At 37.9% G+C, this 23,677-nt stretch overlaps 1 protein-coding gene and 1 non-coding gene across 9 annotated transcripts in view; one reads left to right on the top strand and one right to left on the bottom strand.

Annotated features, from left to right (window-relative positions):
* Positions 1 to 23,677, bottom strand: part of HDAC9 (histone deacetylase 9) — a 988,950-nt gene that overhangs the window by 926,731 nt on the left and 38,542 nt on the right. The gene's annotated exons all lie outside the window — the stretch shown is intronic.
* Positions 2,733 to 2,853, top strand: LOC112446506 (U6atac minor spliceosomal RNA). The gene has a single exon (XR_003034516.1). It is a non-coding gene; the product is annotated as a U6atac minor spliceosomal RNA (small nuclear RNA).

Here is a 23,677-nt window from a genome sequence, read left to right as displayed (position 1 = left end):
TTATTATAAGATATTCGTTCACACCATTTTGGGGCTAGCAAGTCCAAAATCTGCAGAGTTGACTGATGTACCAGTTTGTGTATCAAGGCTAGTTCAGTTCAGTTCAGTTTAGTCACTCAGTCATGTCTGACTCTTTGAGACCCTATGGACCCCATCCAACCATCTCATCCTCTGTTGTTCCCTTCTCCTCCTGCTTTCAATCTTTCCCAGCATCCTGATGAGTCTTTTCAGATGAGTCAATTTTTCACATTAGGTAGCCAAAGTATTGGAGTTTCAGCTTCAGCATCAGTCATTCCAATGAATATTCAGGACTGATTTCCTTTAGGATGGACTGGTTGGATCTCCTTGCAGTCCATGGGACTCTCAAGAGTCTTCAAAAGCATCAATTCTTCAGTGCTCAGCTTTTTTTATAGTCCAATTCTCACATCTATACATGACTACTTGGAAAACCATAGCTTTGACTAGACAGACCTTTGGATAGTAGGGTGATAAAAAACCAGGAAGAACCAAAGTGCCAGTGTGAAGGCTATTAGGCAGAATGTGCTCTCATTCTGGGAAGGTGAGACTTTTATTCTACTCAGGCCTTAACAAGTTGGATGAGGCCCACTCACATGACAAACGTTCAATCTGCTTTACTCAGTCTACAGATTCAAATTTTAATCTTGTCCAAAAACATACTCAGAGAAACACCCAGAATAATGCTGGATCAAATATACTGGCACCCAGTGGCCCAGTCAAATTGATGCAAAAAATTAACCATCACACTATGATTTTATTGTTCAAAAGTTTCACGTTCTTTTCCCATCCTCATTCTCACTACCATTGTCTCAGTTCAGGTCCTACAATCTCCTACTGGTTTCCAGCACAAGGATGTAAACCAGCTCCTCCAATCCTTTAGTTCAGAGAGCACCAGGTACACTGTGGATACAATTATTTTCAAAAAAGTTGTTTTCATCATATCATTCTTATTCTATTCCTTAACTCACAATGGCATCTTACACCAAATATATTCAATTCTTTTCCTTATAATATACTGCTCTATATAATACAGCCCTACCTGGCTTACTGACCTGTTTCTTCCATCACTCTCCTAAATCAGAACCTACATTATAAGTGGCCAACAGTTAAAGTATGCTTTTCACTTATCAACACCCTTTCTCTACTCAACATACTCTCTTTCTCTGGAAAGTACTGTGCTCTCTACTCCACCTAAACCAATCCTCTCTCTCTATTAAGATTTGTCTCCAGCTTCAACTCCTTTTTGAAGCTTTCCTAATTCTTGTTGCTGTTTAGCTGCTAAGTTGCATCTGACTCTTTGTGACCCCATGGACTGTAGCCCACCGGCTCCTCTGTCCATGGGATTTCCTAGGCAAGAGTAATAGAATGGGTTGCCATTTCTTCCTCCAGGGGATCTTCCTGACGCAGGGAGCGAACCCACATCGCCTGCATTGGTGGGCAGAGTCTTTACCACTGAGCCACCTGGGAAGCTCTATATATATGCACATACATACATACATGCATATATATATACAAAATGAAATATTACCAACATATATATATATATAATGAGAAATTTACAAAAATGGCAAATATACTACTATAAAGAATCAGAACGCAAGCAAAAAATGGCTGAAAAACAAGACATTAATATCAGCAGAAGAATAATTGAATATCAGGTAAAGCCTCAGAGGCAAAAAGCCCACAACTTGAGTGGGGCCAAGGAAAACCAGGTATGGCTGAAGACGGAGCCAAGTCACTTCTAACCAAGGGAGCTGAAGTCCATAAAGTATAGGTGAAATTCTGTTTTGTTCCTTATCCATGATCCTAAAAAACAAAAATTTTCTGTAATTTACTTGGCAATAAATCTAAATGCATCTAGCAACAACAACTGGCCTAGAAATACATACAGCTGTTTACTGTCTTTATCTTATTTAGCATTAATATCTATGAATTTCACTGCAGAAATATTGTTTTTATTATGGGGAACTATCCCAGATCCCCTTGAAGGTGACATGACATGCAACACTGAGTATATGCTCCATACTATACCATTTTTAAATCTTATAAATTCTCAGTTCCAAAACACACATGGCCCCTAGAATTTTCGATAAGATTCTATGGATTTTAGATTTTGAGATTCCACAGAAAGAACCAGTCAGATATACAAAAGGATCTCTCATCCAAAAAAGGTTTCAGAGTGCATGGAAGATCCATTTAGAATAGTTTTCTTAAACGGAGGATATCTTTTCAGTGCCACACACATTCTATCATTGATCACTTTTGCAATTAGTGGCAAAGTTTCTTTTATTAAATAATATTAGTTAAAAGAAAAAAAATAACCTGCCAATCATGAACTTTTACCTTTTCCCTCCCCTTACAATGCCAAGAATCCCAGAAAAAAAGTTGTAAAACAGCATTCTCTTTGCCTCCTATAACCTTAATAGATAGTTTCCTGGAATTGTCTATTCAAACAGAAAATTAATTTCCATGCACAGCTGGAAATACCACATTGGCAGGCAAGAAAAACATCAAACACCAGTAGATTAAATAGAAAGTGGAAGAACTAAAAGCCAACAAAATAGAACTTGCTCAGTAAGGTGGTCATATGAGAAAAGACTTCTGTCTGTTAATATTAATATAGGAATATATCTCTTAAGTGAAGTAGCAATAATAAAGTAAGCTTTGGATCCAGGAAACAACTAGGTGATGATATCATTCAAGAAGTTTTTCTAGTGTTGTATGAAAGAAGAAAAACTCAACAACTGTCTTGGGGATGAAAAGTCCTCAGATCTGCACAACACATTCACGGTTAATCACAGCCACCCACTTCATGGCATATAACCATGGGTTTTTTCTTTTTACTTTAGGGTGATGGAAAAGTTCTGAAGATGGATATTGGTGATAGCTGCTCTGTCTCTCACATTAGTAGAGGCTTTAAAGAGAACTTGAAAAACAAAAGAAGTACTCTTCTCTCTCCACCGACAAGATCAGGCTCTGGTGATCCATCCATCTCCCTCCACTGCCCTGAACCTAATGGGTATCCCGCTTTGTACTGACAACCATCAAGGAAAAGCAGGCTCATGCTGCCATCTGGGCCCTGCTCCCTGATGCCTAACTGCTCAGGAAATGACTTGTGTGGCCAATATTCAACTAATAACCAAACTAAACCAAGTAATTCACTTTGTACAACCATTTTAAAAACAAAGGAAGCAAAGACAGAAAACAGAACACTACCTTCAGGAACTGCCACACAGAAAGGCAAACAAAAATCCAGCAACAGCATGGGAAGGACAAAAGTCCACATGGCATCCAGACAGGGGTCCCCCTTGGTTCTGCTGCCTTGATTGTCCAATTGTCAGAGAAAATTTTTTAAAAACCTCCATCAGCTCTTAGTGTATAACTGACACTTTGTAAATAACAACAGGGAGAAAGCTCAATAAAAATCAATGTGTTATTAAGTAAGATAGGAAAAAAAAAATTCTACATGAACTTGATCACTGTGTGACTTTCTAATGATTGAAAGGTTGAGTTTAAGATGCCAGAACACTTCCAGATAAAGCATACCAGAGTTCCAAAGTGGCATATTGTGTTATAAAACATGGACCTATATCTCTATTATCTTTGGCAGACAATCTCAAAATATCTCATACTTTGGTAAATTCAAAGGGATATCCCACAAACAAAGTGAGGGGTCAATTTGTCTGAATATTTATTTTTCACAGAGGAGAAGGTAAGTGGCTGCCAAAATACCTGCCACAAAGCAAGAACACAATATATATTTGTGGAACTGAACTGAAACAAGTAGTTGCTGCTGCTAAGTCGCTTCAGTCGTGTCCGACTCTGTGCGACCCCATAGACGGAAGCCCACCAGGCTTCCCCGTCCCTGGGATTCTCTAGGCAGAACACTGGAGTGGGCCGCCATTTCCTTCTCCAATGCGTGAAAGGGAAAAGTGAAAGTGAAGTCACTCAGTCGTGTCCGACTCTTAGCGACCCCATGGACTGCAGCCTACCAGGCTACCATCCATGGGATTTTTCCAGGCAAGAGTACTAGAGTGGGGTGCCATTGCCTTCTCCAGAAACAAGTAGTAGAAGCTAATAAAGATTACCTGTATCAGTGTACTGATGAAATCTATCAGGTTATTGTTTCAACTTTCCACCTGATTGAACCTATGAAAAATAACTGGCCTTATTAACAGAGAAAGGCTCTGTTTTTTTCCACCAGGTATCACAAGTACCAGCACCCCACAGCAAGCTGCTCAGAGGCTCAGTGAAGACTCATCTCCCCAGAATCAGCATCTTCGACCTAACTCCTTTTAACAAAAATACAGAAATTTTAAATTGTAAGGCAAGGAATGTAAAGGATGCATAGGTGATCAGAAAAAAATTCTAATAATGAGAGAGAAACCTATTGATAGATAAGCTACCTCAAGAAGACCCACTCAAAAAAACTGGGAGTCAGCTCTTTCAATTTCCTCATCTGAAAAATGGGAAGACTCAATCAATTGCTTTCAAGCTTCTACAAGTGCTACTCATACTGAAAAAGACATTTCATATTAAATACAGTATATTTATACATATACAGAAATGTGCTTATTTATACATATATAGAAATCAACCCTTAAATCTTCCAATGTGGATGCACTCTGGTATGGTGTTGTGTGTTTTATGCTATTTCATTGTTTAACTGCAACCACTCAGTGGGTCTCATGGCACACTAATAGTTCATGACATGCCATTTGTAAAATACTGGACTAGATGATTTATTTCCAGCTCATTAAATTAAAAACCATGATTTTTACTTAGAAGCAATTAAAAAATATCTACCATTCCCAAATACTAGTTCCTCAATGAACTTTCCAAAGCCAATTCCTGAGTGAAATGATATAATCCCTACAAATTTTTGCCTTCCCTTCTTCTTCACAGTAAACACTCATGATCCTTTCCACTCAAAAAGCTTTAAAAGTGATTTTTTCAGGGTGCATGAATACTACCAAGCCTAACAGCAGAAGCCAGCAACAGGGATTTTGCAATAAAAACTTAAACATCTACCAAAGGAACTCCCTTTTACTCATAAAGAAGTACATTTGAATCTTTATAAGCCATCAGGCAACAGCTAAAGCAGCCAAAAGCCAAAACAATACTCATGGAGTGGAAGCAAACCACACAGATCTTGATTTTAATTACATAAAATATAATTCAAAGTAGTTGCATTCTCCCTTCCCAATTATAGAGTTTGTTCCCTCAAATAAGAATATTTTGACTTTCTATAATAGCATCTATTGTCACTTGTGTAGATTTTCTTAAATGGCTGCCTTCTTCCACAGCACCCCACCTCATCCCACCACCTCTCCACTATCTTCAGTAACGTCCCAAACTAGTGGGTGTGCAGGAATCTCTGGTGAAAAAAGAACTTGCTTTGAGTAAAATAATCTTCTCAATCACAATTGGAGCTTTCTGAGTATATAGCTGGGGAAAAGCCTTGTTTATATCTCAGCATAGCTTAAAATCCACCTAAAATATTATCTGATTAAAGGCATTGCAATCTTGACATGGAAAATTAACAGTATCATTTGTGCTTTTAATGATTTCAAAATGCTTTATTATAAATCTTCTCTTGGTTCCTAAGTCTACAGGGCAAAGAATAAATATGTTCCTTATAATAACTTATAAATTATATGTATATTTTTATAATAAATTATAAAAATAAGATTTTAGTTTATATCATACTTTTTTAGTTTATAAAATAAAATGTAAAGGATCCAAGTCTTAAATTTAAAAAGCACTTCGACTGATAAATATCAGAGAAATACTAATGTCAAAAAATGAGGTCCATTCTAATCCTATAATCAAAGCATTCTGTGTATTTTCCAAACTTGGCAAGACATATTTTTATTTTTAAATTTTTGAACTACTAATCCTGGAGGAAAACAACCACCATTAATTTCCTCTTCAGTCACTAGTTGTCTATGCCATGTGTTTTTATCACTTCCTGCCACAAGGAAATACATTTGGAACAAAGAAAGATAGTCAAAAGAGAGTTCTCTAGCTTAGTCTAAAATCATTCTTTTAGGAATTGAGAGTGTAAACATATTTCAATAATAGCACTGGATGATAAAACTACTTAGAAAACCTTCACATTTCTTTATTACATGACTTCATTTAATGCTCAAAAAGGTTTGTAAAGATTATTTGGTAAAAAAACTAAGCAGGTTAAGTTAGGTAACACTTTTTCACCCACACAGCTAATAAAAACCAGAGGCAGAACTTAAATTCCTTCCATTTCATACCCAATCTCACAGTGGACACTATAACAGTTTTTCTTATATGTCTTTTGATCAAGTTGTAAGTTTTTACTTTACCCTATTTGTCCAAACCATCATGGTTTTTTGTGTATGTGTGGTGGGGAAAGTGCTCAATAGAGGTTGCAAAAGATGATAAGAACATGAGGACTAATTTATCATTTTATAGCTAAGTTGTATTCAACAGTGATTTATTCAGTCCTAGGTACTAAGTAGTACATTAAATACAGGGATCCTAAACAAAAATACAAATTATAGATCATAATCCTAGGAGTTAGTAAGAAATTTAGTAAAAACCTATCTTAGTCTGCTCAAGCTGCTGTAACAAAATACTATGGTCCGTGTGTTTTAAAGCAACTGATAAAGGATTAATCTCCAAAATATACAAGCAGATCAAATAGCTCAATATCAGAAAAACAAACAACTCAATCAAAAAGTGTGCAGAAGACCTAAACAGACATTTCCTCAAAGAATACATATAGATGGCCAGTAAACATATGAAACAATGCTCAACATCGCTCGTTACTAGAGAAATGCAAATAAAAAATACAATGATGTATCACCTCACATCACTCAGAATCAGATCAGATGAGATCAGATCAGTCGCTCAGTCGCGTCCGACTCTTTGCGACCCCATGAATCGCAGCATGCCAGGCCTTCCTGTCCATCACCAACTCAGAGAGTTCACTCAGAATGGCCATCATCAAAAAAATCTATAGACAATAAATGCTGGAGAGGATGTGCAGAAAAGAGAAAACCCTCCTGCACTATTTGTGGGAATGTAAATTGATACAGCCACTATGGAGAAAAATATGGAGATTTCTTAAAAAATAGGAATAAAACTACCATATGACCCAGTATACCCACTACTGGGCATATACCGAGAAAACTACAATTCAAAAAGACACATGCACCCCAATATTCACTGCAGCACTATTGACAATAGCCAGAACATGGAAGCAACCTACATGCCCAACAACAGATGAATGGATAAAGAAGATGTGATACATACATACAATGGAATATTACTCATCCATAACGAGAATGAATTTAAGTCTGCTGTAGTGAGGCAAATGAACCTACAGCCTGTTATACAGAGTGAAGTAAGTCAGAAAGATAAAAAATATATATATTGTATATTAACCACATATATAGAATCCAGAAAAATATTACAGACGAACCTATTTATAGGGGAGAATTGGAGATGCAAGCATAGAGAATGGACGTGTGGAAACAGCAGGGGAAGAAGAGGGTAAGATGAATTGAGAAACTGCCACTGACATATATACACTATCATGTGTGAAATAGGTAACTAGTGGGAAGCTGCTGTTTAACACAGGGAGCCCAACCTGGTCCTCTGTGACAACTTAGAGAGATGGGATTAGAGGAGGGTGGGAGCTCAAGAGGGAGGGGAGATATATATATATATATATATATATATATAAAATTATGAAAGATTTGCATTGTTGTACAGCAAAAACCAATACAGCATTGGAAAGCAGTTCAGTTCATTTCAATCGCTCAGTCGTGTCTGACTCTTTGAGACCCCATGAACCACAGCACGCCAGGCCTCCCTGTCCATCACCAACTCCCAGAGTTTACACAAAGCCATGTCCATTGAGTCAGTGATGCTATCCAACCATCTCATCCTCTGTCGTCCCCTTCTCCTCTTTCCCTCAATTTTTCCCAGCATCAGGGCCTTTTCAAATGAGTCAGCTCTTCGCATCAGGTGACCAAAGTACTGGAGTTTCAGGTTCAACATCAGTCCTTCCAATGAACCCCCAGGACTGATCTCCTTTAGGATGGACTGGTTGGATCTCTTTTCAGTCCAAGGGACTCTCAAGAGTCTTCTCCAACACTGCAGTTCAAAAGCATCAATTCTTCTGCACTCAGCTTTCTTCACAGTCCAACTCTCACATCCACACATGACCACTGGAAAAACCACAGCCTTGACTAGATGGACCTTTGTTGGCAAAGTAATGTCTCTGCTTTTTAATATGCTATCTAGGTTGACCATAACTTTCCTTCCAATGAGTAAGAGTCTTTTAATTTCATGGCTGCAATCACCATCTGCAGTGATTTTGGAGCCCAGAAAAATAAAGTCAGCCACTAACTCCACTGTTTCCCCATCTATTTCCCATGAAGTAATGGGACCGGATGCCATGATCTTAGTTTTCTGAATGTTGAACTTTAAGCCAACTTTTTAACTCTCCTCTTTCACTTTCATCAAGAGGCTCTTTAGTTCTTCTTCACTTTATGCCATAAAGGTGGTATCATCTGCATATCTGAGGCCGTTGATATTTCTCCTGGCAATCTTGATTTCATCTTGTGCTTCCTCTAGCCCAGAGTTTTTCATGATGTACTCTGCATAGAAGTTAAATAAGTAGGGTGACAAAATACAGCCTTGACATACTGCCTTTCCTTTTTGGAACCAGTCTGTTGTTCCATGTCCAGTTCTAACTGTTGCTTCCTGACCTGCATACAGGTTTCTCAAGAGGCAGGTCAGGTAGTCTGGTATTCCCATCTCTTTCAGAATTTTCCAGTTTATTGTGATCCACACAGTCAAAGGCTTTGGCATAGTCAATAAAGCAGAAATAGATGTTTTTCTGGAACTCTCTTGCTTTTTCTATGGTCCAGCGGATGTTGGCAATTTGATCTCTGGTTTCTCTGCCTTTCCTAAAACCAGCTTGAACATCTGGAAGTTCACGGTTCATGTATTGCTGAAGCCTGACTTGGATAATTTTGAGAATTACTTTACTAGCGTGTGAGATAAGTGTAATTGTGTGGTAGTTTGAGGATTCTTGGCATTGCCTTTCTTCGGATTGGAATGAAAACTGACCTTTTCCAGTCCTGTGGCCACTGCTTAGTTTTCCGAATTTGCTGATATATTGAGTGCGGCACTTTCACAGCATCATCTTTTAGGATTTGAAATAGCTCAACTGGAATTCCATCACCTCCACGGGCTTTGTTTGTAGTGATGCTTCCTAAGGTCCACTTTACATTCCAGGATGTCTGGCTCTAGGTGAGTGATCACACCATCATGATTATATGGGTCATGAAGATACTTTTGTACAGTTCTTCTGTATATTCCTGCCATCTCTTCTTAATATTTTATGCTTCTATTAGGTCCATACCATTTCTGTCTTTTATTGAACCCATCTTTGCATGAAATGTTCCCTCAGTATCTCTAATTTTCTTGAAGAGATCTCTAGTCTCTCCCATTCTACTGTTTTCCTCTATTTCTTTGCATTGATCACTGAGGAAGGCTTTCTTATCTCTCCTTGCTATTCTTTCGAACTCTGCATTCAAATGGGTGTATCTTTCCTTTTCTCCTTTGCTTTTTGCTTCTCTTCTTTTCACAGCTATTTGTAAGGCCTCCTCAGACAGCCATTTTTCTTTTTTGCATTTCTTTTTCTTGGGGATGGTCTTGATCCCTGTCTCCTGTACAATGTCACGAACCTCCGTCCATAGTTCATCAGGCACTCTGTCTATCGTATCTATTCCCTTAAATCTATTTCTCACTTCCACTGTATAATCATAAGGGATTTGATTTAGGTCATACCTGAATGGTCTAGTGGTTTTCCCCACTTTCTTCAGTTTAAGTCTGAATTTGGCAATAAGGAGTTCATGATCTGACCCATAGCTCCCGGTCTTGTTTTTGCTGACAGTATAGAGCTTCTGTATCTTTGGCTGCAAAGAATATAATCAATCTGATTATTCAGTGTTGACCATCTGGTGATGTCCATGTGTAGAGTCTTCTCTTGTATTGTTGGAAGAGGGTGTTTGCTATGACCAGTGTGTTCTCTTGGCAAAACTCTGTTAGCCTTTGCCCTGCTTCATTCTGTACTTCAAGGCCAAATTTGCCTGTTACTCCAGGTGTTTCTTGACTTCCTATTTTTGCATTCCAGTCCCCTATAATGAAAAGGACATCTTTTTTGAGTGTTAGTTCTAAAAGGTCTTGTAGGTCTTCATAGAACCATTCAGCTTCTTCAGCATTACGGTTGGGGCATAGATTTGGATTACCATGATATTGAACGGTTTGCCTCGGAAAGCAATTATCCTCCAATTAAAAAAAATTACAAATTCATTTCTCACAGTCCAAGATCAAGCTGCTGGCAGATTTAGTGTTCTGTGAGGGCTCTCTTCCTGGTTTGCAGATATGCCTTCTGACTGTGTGTTCACATAGGCCTTTCCTGGGTACATGTTCATGGAGAGAGAAATCCTTCTAGTCTTCCTCTTCTTATAAGGGACTAATCTCATCATGAGGGTCTATCTTATTGACCTAATCTAAACCTAATTATCTCCAAATTGTAGCCCACCAGGTGCATTTCCCAGGCAAAAATACTGAAGTGGGTTGCCATTTCCTTCTCCAGGGGATCTTCCCAACCCAGAGATCGAACCCTGGTGTCCTACATTGCAGGCAGACTCTTTACCATCTGAGATACCAGGGAAGGCCCCCTCAAACAGCATCACACTGGGGGCCAGCGCTTCATATATGAATTTTTAATATATGAACTTAAATATACGAATAAGTTTCAACATATGAATTTTAGCCCATAACAGGAACCTAACAGGTAAACAGATAATTATAATTAGTTTAATACAAACTAATTTAATTCCAAAAATAACACTTAATTGTGTTCAACAAATATTTATTAATAGACCATTAAAGGAAAGTAAATTTTTGACAGTGGGCAAATATCGAACAGATAGAGAATATTCTCCATGTTATACAAAATGAGCAAACATGCTCTGAGATGATAATTTGCCTAAGATCAAAAACTGAGGGAGACAGGATTTACATATGAATCTACCTAACTGCAGGGCTCCCCAGGTGGTGCTAGTGGTACAGAACTTGCCTGCCAATGCAGAAGACTTAAAAGATGACAGTTTGATTTCTGAGTCGGGAAGATCCCCTGGGGAGGGCACGGCAACCCACTCCAGCATTCTTGCCTGGAGGATCCCATGGACAGAGGAGCTGGGCGGGCTACAGTCCATCGGGTCACAAAGAGTTGGACACAACTGAAGCGACTTAACACACACGTACTACCTAACTTCAAAATCCAGCCATTTTCCACTGGAACAGGAGAGCTGTAACCAAGGACAACAGCCTCTCCCACTGCCTCTCCTAGGGTGTGCGCAGCATGGCCTTCCCTACCAAGAAAGAGAGTAGCCTCCAAAGCCAGGTGCAAACACACATAGCACACACAACCTTTCTCTGTGTAGGAGGTGACTAAAGCCTGGATGGGATGCTGATACAATAAAGGCAGGTCAGGGAACGAACTGAGAGCACATATCCTAGACCAGTTTGTCTCACCTGGAAAAAGAGAACCTTCCTCTCAGGATGATAGCAGATCCATCAATTTCATCGCTAAACATACTATGACTATAATTCTCAAATAAAAAAATTCATAATGCTGAGTAGAGAATAAAAATGCAAACATTTTTGAAATATAAAATCAATATGAAAAAAAGTATTTTAGTGTTGAAGCAAACAAAGCCAGGATGGCAACACTGATCCATTCATCTTTCTTCAGCTCTAAAAGAGTCAGTGTTATTCAGGAAATATCAAGATGTAGCAAAACTTTAAGGGTATACATCTGTTCTAGCACTGTGCACAGTAGGTTTTTAATAAATGTGCTGTGGATGAATGGATGGACAAATGGCTAAATGCAGAAAAGAATGAATTAATATTCACATTACTTTATCATTTTTGGAATGTATTATTAAATGTCTTATTTTACTTAGGAATTTAAAATTATTTCTTCACCTTTCAATTAAACATCTATCTGTATTTAATTCTAAGCCTAATTTGTATGATAGTTAAAAGGTCTAAATTTTACCTTTTTAGAAACAAAACAACTACACACTATAATTTTACTTGAAATTTTTAAGATCTGAGGTTCATAAAAATACTACATTTAAAAGGAATTTGGGGAAAACAAATTACTGAGAAGAAAAAAAATTGTGTATATATGATATGATAGTAGAAGAGATGTTAAAAGCTAGGTAAATTTGCTGATTAGTGGTGCAAATTGGGAAGGATAAAAGAAAAAGAGGAAAGCAAAGATCTTCATTTCAATGTACTATTTACGTCATTTCAGTGATAATACAGAGAGTTTCACACAACAATGACTACTCCATTGTACTTTCTGGTCATTATCTATCTCTTGTTTCATAATCTTATTTTGTAAAACTTCTATCTTGCTGGTGTTTTTATAATCCAACTTAAACCATTTTGGGGGAAAAAACGTCATATACACATACATGTGTGCATCTTGGGTCAATGTCTGTCTGACAGTCTCTGTCTCTTTATGTGTCTCTCTTTCCTTCTCTCTCTCTAAATTCTATATATATTATATAGAGATGAGACAATTCTTATGCTAGCTAAATATTTATTTACAAGTTAAACTCTTTTATGTATTTCATATTGTAGTCACAAAATATCTCATGCTCATATAGATGTGAGAAAATCACCTCTGTGGAAAATTCACTTTAATTAATGAGTCTTTGGGTTTTTCAGCACTTGGTTTGCACCTTAGTGATGTGTATGAAAGTGTGGACAGGAGAACTCAGGTATGACGAAGTCTCACAATGTCAGGTGGTCCTGGCTGATTTCCTCCTTTTACTCCTTTCTCAATCTTGAACCAATCAGTTGTTCCATACATGGTTCTAATTGTTGCTTCTTGACCAACATATAAGTACCTCAGGAGACAGGTAAGATGGTCCGGTATTTCCTTCTCTCTAAAAGCATTCCACAGTTTGTTACAATCCAAACAGTCAAAGGCTTTAGTGTAGCCAATGAAACAGAGGTAGACGGTTTTCTGGAACTCCCTTGCTTTCTCTATGATCCAGTCAATGTTGGCAATTTGCTCTCTGGTTCCTCTTCCTTTTCTAAATTAAGCTTGGACATCTGGAAGTTCTTGGTCCACATAATGTTTAAGCCTAGCATGCAAGATTTTAAGCATGAGCTCACATGATTCATACTAAGCACTTAAAAGACAATTTCATATTTTCCTGCTTTTATTTTCCCTGACTTTTACTTTCGATGAATTAAAACCATTCCAGACACAGTAGGCACTCAATATATACTTCTTGAATAAGTGAATTACTACTACTATTAGCAATTCTATTGAAGACTGAGAAAAGATCATGGGATTTGCCCATTAGACAGTAATTGGTGCATTTAGAGATTGCTTAAATGCCTAGGGGTTTTGAACACTTGAAGGAAAGTCAGTTACTTTCCTTCACTTACAAAGCCAGTCAAAGGGTTTTGGTGAGGACATTCTAAATCAAGTAGCATTGTAGTGTACAGAGTTTCTTCAAGTTTTATTGGTTGTTTTTTTTATTCTGAGTGTTAAAGATAATGGCTTCCAGCTAGAAGATAAAAATCTGTTTTATTGACATTAATTTTTTTTTAATTTGCTTTATTTAGAGTTTTTACAGTGTATTACCCCTTCATGTATCACTGCCTTGTCGTGGTGAAGGGGCTTGCGTAACTCAATGAAGCTATTAGCCATGCCATGTAGGGCTACCCAAGGACAGGTCCTAGTGGAGAGTTCTGACAAAATGTGATCCACTGGAGGAGGGAATGGCAAACCACTCCAATATACTAGCCCTGAGAACCCCATGAACTGTATAAAGAGGCAAAAAGATATCACACCGAAAAATGAGACCCCCAGGTCGGAAGGTATCCAATATGCTACTGGGGAAAAGCGGAGGACAACTATTAATAGCTCTAGAAAGAATGAAGCAGATTGGCCAAAGCAGACACAATGATCAGTTGTGGATGTGTCTGGTGATGAAAGTAAAATTTGATGCTATAAAAACAGTCTTGCACAGGAAACTGGGATGTTAGGTCCATGAATCAAGGTAAATTGCACATGGTCAAGCAGGAGATAGAAGAGTAAACAAATGAACAGGAACGGGTGAATTTAATTCAGATGACCATCAACACAGTGTATTATCTTCAGTCCCTTGAGTCAAGGAATTTGGTTACTACTACCCCATTTTGTTCAGTCACTAAGCCATGTCCAACTTTTGTGATCCCATGGACTGCAGCATACCAGGCCCCTTTGTCCTTCACTATCTCCCAGAGTTTGCTCAAATGCATGTCCACTGAGTTGGTGATGCTATCTAACCATCTCATCCTCTGCTATCCCCTTCTCCTTTTGCCTTCAATTTCTCCCAGAATCAGAGTCTTTTCCAATGAGTCAGCTCTTCGCATCAGGTGTCCAAAGTATTGGAACTTCAGTTTCAGCAACAGTTCTTCCAATGAATATTCAGGGTTGAGTTCCTTTAGGACTGACTGATTTGATTTCCTTGCAGTCCAAGGGACTTTACATGACTACTGGAAAAATCATAGCTTTGACCATACTGACCTTCGTTGGTAAAGTGATCATTAAAGATGCACAAATGGAGATTCAGAGTTGAGTGACCTTTATGGCATGAGTTCAGTGGCATAAGTTCATAAGTCATATCCTGAGGTCTTTGTGAAGTTTTGAGAATACTGTTCTTTCCTCAAAATCCAACTTGGACCAGAGAACATCCATCCTCCTGCTAGTCCAGTGCCAGTGGCAGATGCTAATAGTTCACCTGCTCCCTGTAAGCTGCCACAGAAAAATCTGCCATTTTCTTGGAAAATATCAGGAAAGTCTTCTTTGAAAGCTTTCCTGTAAAGAAGGTACAAGCTTTAACTTCTGGTCTCAACCCACTCGTTAAACAGAAAAATTCATCTCCATACTGGTATACTATAAATTTGTACCACTGTCTGTGGTGTTGGGCTGCTTGAATTTACATCATAGTTTTACCCCTAACTAGATGCACACTAAAAAGTAATGTTCAAAATTCTCCAAGCAAGGCTTCAGCAATACCTGAACCGTGAACTTCCAGATGTTCAAGCTGGTGTTAGAAAAGGCAGAGGAACCAGAGATCAAATTGCCAACATCCGCTGGATCATCAAAAAAGCAAAGAGTTCCAGAAAAACATCTATTTCTGCTTTATTGACTATGCCAAAACCTTTGACTGTGTGGATCACAACAGACTGTGGAAAATTCTGAAAGAGATGGGATACCAGACCACCTGACCTGCCTCTTGAGAAACCTGTATGCAGGCCAGGAAGCAGCAGTTAGAACTGGACATGGAACAACAGACTGGTTCCAAATAGGAAAAGGAGTACATCAAGGCTGTATATTGTCACCCTGCTTATTTAACTTATATGCAGAGTACATCATGAGAAATGCTGGGTTGGAAGAAGCACAGGCTGGAATCAAGATTGCCAGGAGAAATATCAATAACCTCAGATATGCAGATGACACCACCCTTACGGCAGAAAGTAAAGAAGAACTAAAGAGCCTCTTGATGAAAGTAAAAGAGGAGAGTGAAAAAGTTGGCTTAAAGCTCAACATTCAGAAAACGAAGATCATGGCATCTGGTCCCATCACTTCATGGGAAATAGATGGCGGAAACAGTGGCTGACTTTATTTTTGGGGGCTCCAAAATCACTGCAGATGGTGACTGCAGCCATGAAATTAAAAGACGCTTACTCCTTGGAAGGAAAGTTATGATCAACCTAGATAGCATATTGAAAAGCAGAGACATTACTTTGCCAACAAAGGTCTGTCTAGTCAAGGCTATGGTTTTTCCTGTGGTCATGTATGGATATAAGAGTTGGACTGTGAAGAAAGCTGAGCGCCAAAGAATTGATGTTTTTGAACTGTGGTGTTGGAGAAGACTCTTGAGAGTCCCTTGGACTGAAAAGAGATCCAACCAGTCCATCCTAAAGGAGATCAGTCCTGGGTGTTCACTGGAAGGACTGATACTGAAGCTGAAACTCCAATACTTTGGCCATACTGATGCAAAGATACTGATGCAAAGAGCTGACTCATTTGAAAAGACCCTGATGCTCGGAAAGATTGAGGGTAAGAGAAGGGGACGACAGAGGATGAGATGGTTGGATGGCATCACCGACTCAATGGAAATGAGTTTGTGTAAACTCTGGGAGTTGGTGATAGACAGGGAGGCCTGGCGTGCTGCAGTTCATGGGGTCACAAAGAGTAGGACACGACTGAGCAACTGAAGTAAGTAAGTGAGATGCACAACCTTGGACATGTTATTCATGTCTCTGAGACTAGTTTCTCATCTTTAAAATGGGGAATTTAGAAAATAACACCTACTCTATAAGCTTTTCACTATGATTAAATGAGGTACCATATAAACAGCACTTGGCACACTTAGAACTTAAAATATAATAAACACTCAGTACACATTCATTACTATTCAGCAATACATGATATTCCAGTCTGACAGAGGAAGCAACCCAGGTCCAGAACGATCAAGACACTTAGCATATAGAGATCAAACATCACTTTGTAACAGTAACCATGCTTTCATTATGGGGAAAAAACACTCAAAATAATGACTGAATTTTTCATTGAATGCAAGTGTCACATTCACTCCATTGATTCTAAATTATTTATTTGTAAATCAATGTACACTTTGAGTTTATAAACTGGAATGATGGGGCAGAACATTAGACTCATAGTTGAGATTCAACAATCTTAAACATAAGAAAATAAGGGAGTTTATAAACACACAGAAAAAAAGGCCTTTTTAAAACATACAAATATGTATTCTCACATATCCTCATAACAATTAATATATAAATGAGATTAATTTGCCTCCTTCCAGAGTAGAAGAACTACAAGTTTAGTTTTCATAACTAAATAGACAGTATTTCCTTTTTTAGAAAGTACATGTCATCTCCTAAATGTAAGAATTTTCTATTTTTTACTTCCTCCTGCTCTTTTGTTTCTTTTAATAGTAGTTCTCAACATTAGTTGAGAATTTCAGGGTTTTTTTTTTTAAGCTCTACAGATAAGTAAACACAAAGCTCAAACTGAGAATCACTAGCTTACCAGATGTCTTTCAAACAAGTGATGAACATCTTTGCCTTGACTGCTATCTGTAAATTGTTTTTGTTATTTTTTTTACTACAAATCATCATTTGGCTTACTCTTGAAAGTCAATCTTGACTTTCTAAACAAGTTAGTTTTATTTCCCTTGATACTAAACACTTTTGTGAGAGTTCCATTCTCTTAATTTGCCTAATAAAGTTAGGTGAGAGTTCCATTCCATTAATTTTCCCAATAAAGTTAGGTGGGATAAGTTATGTAAAAAGACCACACAATACCCAGCATTCAATTATAGTACTAGAAAAAAAGAAGGACATACAGGGTATAGTTTAGAGCTCTGCAGTATTTTTTAAGAAGTTAGGTATGATGTTAGTATTTGAGTTAAAATTATAAATTAATGACAAAAGTACTATGATTTCTTGAAAACTGACACAAGAAATAAAACTGTATGATGTTAAAATATTTGATACAACCATAAAGTTATTCTGAAATTTTTTATATTCAATATATGAAACCTTCAGGTAAACATACTAGATTCAGACATCAATCCTAAAGTAAATCTGTCCTGAATATTCATTGGAAGGACTGATGTTGAAGCTGAAACTCCAAAACTTTGGCCACCTGATGCAAAGAACTGACTCATTTGAAAAGACCTGATGCTGGGAAAGATTGAAGGCGGGAGGAGAAGGGGACGACAGAGGATGAGATGGTTGGATGGCATCACCGACTCAATGGGCATGAGTTTGAGTAAACTCTGGGAGTTGGTGATGGACAGGAAGGCCTGGCATGCTGCAGTCCATGGGGTCGCAAAGAGTAGGACTGAGCAACTGAACTGAACTGATGGAATAATGAGGAGAAAGAACAAGACAAGCATGGGAAACTTGACCTGGTTAAACTGACAGTGAACAAAGTACAACACAACATATCCTCCAAAGGCAATAATTTTATTTCCTAGGTTATATAATAGTGCCCTTTTTTGTGTACCCTGTGAGAACAGTGGAATGAAAGAGTTTCAGGCACTCTGAGAGGAAGTGGAGGAGAAAGACACACTCAACAGTCAAGACTCCTCACTCCTCATTTACATGTTTTCTGTCCTTTCAATATCTTAGTTTACAAACTGTTTACATGACAAAAATATTGAACTACATTGCCAATCTTCCTACCCTACCATAACCTTTCTATAGAGTAGGACTCCTCTACTCGGAAAAACATAAGAGTATGGTTAGAAAATGGAATCCAACAAGGACCCTAAGGATTTGAAACTAAATCAGGTTCACAGATACAGGTAACAGAAGTTAAGATAATATTTTGATCTGTCTCCTTCAAGCAACTGAAGTTATTAAGGGGAATCTTACACAGAGTAGAAAACATTCAGCATTGAAACACTGGTTCATTCACCTATTTAAACAATTGGGGATTTTCACAATGAATCATGTGTTGAATGACTGGCAGCCTCAAAGAGGGATAAGATACAGTACCTGAAAGTTTTAATGAGGGTTGGTCCTTGGCCTTCTGTTCTTTTCTCTTTCTTTCACCTTTTAATTCATAAGGTGATGCTCACTAATTTGACGTCTCTTCAGATGATTTTTAAACTCCTCTGGTCCAACTTCTTTTCATCAACTTTACCCTCAAGCTAGCCATGATAACTACTTGTATCATTAACAACACAAACTCTAGGTGTGAGGTACCTAGATCCTGGTCCTAGATGTTCCACTCTATTTACTGTGGGATCTTAATAGAGCAAGGTACTTAACATCTCAAATCTCAATTTCCCCACCTATAAAATGGGAATAATAATATCGACCTCAAGAGTTACAAAAAGAATTCCATGAGATAAACACAATGGTAAAATCTTGGCTAATGGAAAGAACTCAGCAAACATTAGCTATCTTTTCTATCAATATCCCTCATTCCTATTAATTTCAGCCTCATTCCTGAACATCAAAATTAGCTTTGTTACTTCCTACTATGTTTTTCTGTCTTCTATCCTTTACCATATCCTGGATATTCCTCTTTTGAAGCATTAAAAAAAAAAACCCTAACTCTCCCATTTTTTTTTTCTCATTGATGCCTGTGTGCAATATTTATAGAGTATACAGAGGTCCAGCTATCATGTTTCTAAATTTTTTTAAATTATAAATCAACCTATCACCTGTTAAATAAATACGTTCTACACTCCCATCTTGAAAAACTATACCTTAGAAATGCCCTAGAAGAAGAGGTTTAAATTTAGATTTATCAGGTGCCTCTAGGTTCTGGACCAGAAAGTCTGAGCAAAAGGGAGAATCAAGGCCTAGACTTTGAACCCTGGCCTCTACTTCCAGCCACGACCCACCTCCTTTCCCCACCTCCACACCTCTGTGGGTTCTCTTCCCACCAGTTTCCCTTACAGCCATCTTTGAAAACTTACCCAACCATCAAGGACATTTCAAACACTTCCTTCTCCAAATTTCCCTTGAGCCAGGTATGATCTCATCCTCCTCTGAGTATCCAGATTATTTTGTCTCTATATATTCTAATGACACTAATGGCATTTTGTCTTGCACTTTTATCATTACCTATGTGTTTGTCTTCCTAGTTAAAGGCAGCTTCTAATCCATCAGTGATTCTCTGTGCTCAGTGTTAACAGCATGTAAAAACCTACTGATCAGCCTTTTAAGAAAAAAAAAACCCTCTGAGCTCCACCCTGAACAAAGCAGAATGTGGAATGAAGAAGCAGGCATGGTTATTTTTTAAAACTCTACTGCTAATATTGAGTTGATAAGAGCTATATAAAGTTATATATTCTTTGGGCTTCCCAGGTGGCACTAGTGATAAAGAACCTGCCTGACAATACAGGAGATGTAAGAGACACAGATTCAATCTCTGAGTCAGGAAGATCCCCCAAAGGAGGGAATGGCAACCCACTCCAGTATTCTGAAAAATCTCATGGACAGAGCAACCTGGCAGGCTACAGTACATAGGATCACAGAGTTGTACATGACTGAATGCGCCCCATATATTCTTTGCAGGGCAAGGTCTATAAACACATTCTTCTGAATTGAATTTAACCTAATCCATGTTTTTCCCACTGCAAAACACTTTCTGGTCCACAGGCTGCATGTAACTCTTAGACTTACTGAAAAAAATTACCAGTGCTGAAGAATGATGGTCACTTATGCTCTAGAATTATGCAAAAGGAGACATACACAGAATTAATATTATTCTGGATCAAGTTGTCTCCTTTACCTTTATCTCTGCATTTATTCTGTATGGTACATCTTATTGACAACATAATGCACTTCTTAAAGGCATGGTCAGCATGTTATTCCTAATATTTAGCATAATATGTGGCACACAATGGGCATGAAATAAAAATTTAATGAATGGGTGAATGAATAAGCCAAATGCATGGATAGAAATTACAAGCCAGCAGGAATTCAGAAACTATTTCAGTTGTTTGGTAGACTGAATAATGACTCCCTTAAAAGATATCCACCTCCTCATCCCTGGAACCTGTGACTATTACCTCAAATGGCAAAAAAAAAAGGAATCACCAATGTGATTATTTTAAGGTGAAGAGACTAATCATATGCATCCTTATAATAGGGAGGGAAAGGGAGATTTGATATACACAAAGGAAGAGACAGCAATGTGACCTCGGAGGCAGAGGATAGAATGATGCAACCACAAAGTAAGGAACGCTGGTGGCTGCCAGAAGCTGGAGGAGGCAAGGAACAGATTCTTCCCTAGAGCCTCCGGGGAGACAGCCCCTCTGCTTACACCCCGACTTCAGCTCAATGAACTGATTTTGGACTTTTGCCCCCAGAACTGTAAGTGAATAAATTTCGGTTGTTTTAAGCCATCAAGTTTGTGGTAATTATAGCAGCCACAGGAAACAAACACAAGACAGAAAACTTATATCCAGAGAGGTAAATGACTTTTTCCAAAGCCCCAAGTTAGGGCAGAACTGGGCTTTTGATAGAGATTTCCTGACTCCTTCAAGTACTCTTATTTTTTCCATTTTACTATGCTACCTGTTACATATTTAAAAGCCCACAGAGGCCTCTAACTCTTTGATTTAAATCTGAGTAACAATTAGAGCCTCATCTATGACCACAGAATGGAAACTGTAAAAATTATAAATCTCTCATGCCAATCTTATCAGCAGCTTATCTGGTTTAACAACAACAACAAAAAAAGTCATCTGACAAACTTGTTGCTAATATCAGGTCCAAAAAGATACTCAGGACAAATATTTCACTAAACCACATGTAATCAATACGTGCTCAATCACTAAGTCACATCTGACTCTTTTGCAACCTCATGGACTGTAGCCCACCAGGCTCCTTTGTCCATGGGATTCTGCAGGCAAGAATACTGGAGTGGGTTGCCATTTCCTTCTCCAATGTAATCAGTATACAACAATAATGGTGGGGGTGGGAGAGGCACTCACATTGGGAGTGGGATAGAGCAGGAAGCTCTATAATACACTAAGAAAGAGGAAAGATGTAATTCCATTTGCTCAGAAGTGAGCAATACTGGAAACTGTGTTAGAACCTGAAAATGGTAGTCTTTCTCATCAGTGTGGAAAGAAACTATACACACCAGAGTTTACAGAGACATTCACAAAAGGGTAGTTTACAAGTTCAAGTTGAGCAAAAATTACAAATTTATGTGTAATAATTCTAAAAAAACACTAGATCCTTTACTATGTTTTTTCACAATTATACCTTTTAGGTACCAATATAACAGTCATGACATATTTTCCAAGCAAGGAAACTGGGACAAAGAGAGATTTAATGAATAACAGAAAGATGACAGAGGTAACGCCTGTTTCCAGAGCTTATGTTTAAGTCTCTGGGCTTTTACTAGTATATTCAAATATGGATTTTGATCATTTCTCATTAATAGATAAGGTAACAAAGTATTCAAAGAGATATGGGTCTATTTAGATCTGATGAGCGTGAACTTTTTTTTCACAGGAGTTGTGGGGAGGGGTAGAGAATACTAAAGAATACAAAGAAGGCAGAAATATCAAACGTTCTTGCCTCAGACATTGGTTAAGAGCATATAACCACAACAGGATATAAACATTTCCTTAATGATCCTACAGTTATAACAAGCAAAATAAACAATCACACCTTCACATGTCCCTACTCCCTAAGGACCTCAGGTTTACCTCATAGTTTAAGAATTAGTCACTCATTTAGACTGGAGCAAATCTCTATGGATTCAGGCAGTTCGCTATCACCTAACGTGTTATAGCACTGTTGTTGGTGGATGTTACCCCACAGGAAGCTGGACCATTGCATCATTCAGGGTAAAGACATACTTGTTATGCATGTGACAAAGAAAAACCTACCCTAAGACGTCCCACAGAGAGCTGTGAAAGACATGCAGTGCTTGTCTGTTCCACATCTGTTCTTTTCATGATCTTGAGAAAATGAACATTCTTACAGATATGAAAGGAACCCTGTATGACTAGGTATGTGCCAAAGTAAGACATCACTCTGTCCAGCAAATATCATACTGCAACACTGTCAAGCCAAAAACATCTTTAATGGAGACACAGACAGTTTAAGATCCCAATTTAATCTTTATGAAGACATTACCTATTATATTAACATGCTTATAAGTTAACCATTTTAAATAAGAAGAACTGAAAACTTATAGATTGAAAAGTCTTAAGGTTTTAAACCAGTTGTTTATACATACTGTATATGAAGTGCTCAGACATCAAGGACATAAAAAGTTAAGTGTTAATAATACAGTAAGCAAAAATTACATGAGTTTTTAAAAGTTTAAAGGAAGATGATCCAATAAATTGTAAACTAACTTTAAAAAATCTCCTGCTTAATCACAACTCAAAATTCTTTTAACTTTTTGTTTTCTTAAAGAAAAAAGAAATTTTTCTGTTTTCTTAAAGAAAAAAGAAATTTTTCTGTTTTCTTAAAGAAAAAAGAAATTTTTTCTGTTTTCTTAAAGAAAAAAGAAATTTTTCTGTTTTCTTAAAGAAAAAAGAAATTTTTCTATTTTCTTTTCTTAAATATACTATGCATTTTTTATAAGGAGGGAGGTAGCTTATAAGTAGGAGAAGGCAATGGCATCCCACTCCAGTACTTTTGCCTAGAAAATCCCATGGATGGAGGAGCCTGGTAGGCTGCAGTCCATGGGGTCGCTAAGAGTCGGACACGACGGAGCAACTTCCCTTTCACTTTCATGCATTGGAGAAGGAAATGGCAACCCACTCCAGTGTTCTTGCCTGGAGAGTCCCAGGGACGGGCTAGCCTGGTGGGCTGCCGTCTATGGGGTCACACAGAGTCGGACACGACTGAAGTGACTTAGCAGTAGCAATAGCTTATAAGTATTGCAACAGAGAGAGGTCGAAGGTACTAAAACAAAAAAAGGATGCATCTCTACTTCTACCACTTTGCTAGCTAATGCCATCCCAAATTTAGAGACTTTTCTGCCTTTAGGGAACTC

The sequence above is a fragment of the Bos taurus genome, chromosome 4 (genome assembly GCF_002263795.3).
Source record: "Bos taurus isolate L1 Dominette 01449 registration number 42190680 breed Hereford chromosome 4, ARS-UCD2.0, whole genome shotgun sequence".
Classification (NCBI taxonomy): domain Eukaryota; kingdom Metazoa; phylum Chordata; class Mammalia; order Artiodactyla; family Bovidae; genus Bos; species Bos taurus.
The sequence above is the reverse complement of the archived record's forward strand: the minus strand, read 5'-3'. Positions and strand labels throughout refer to the sequence as shown.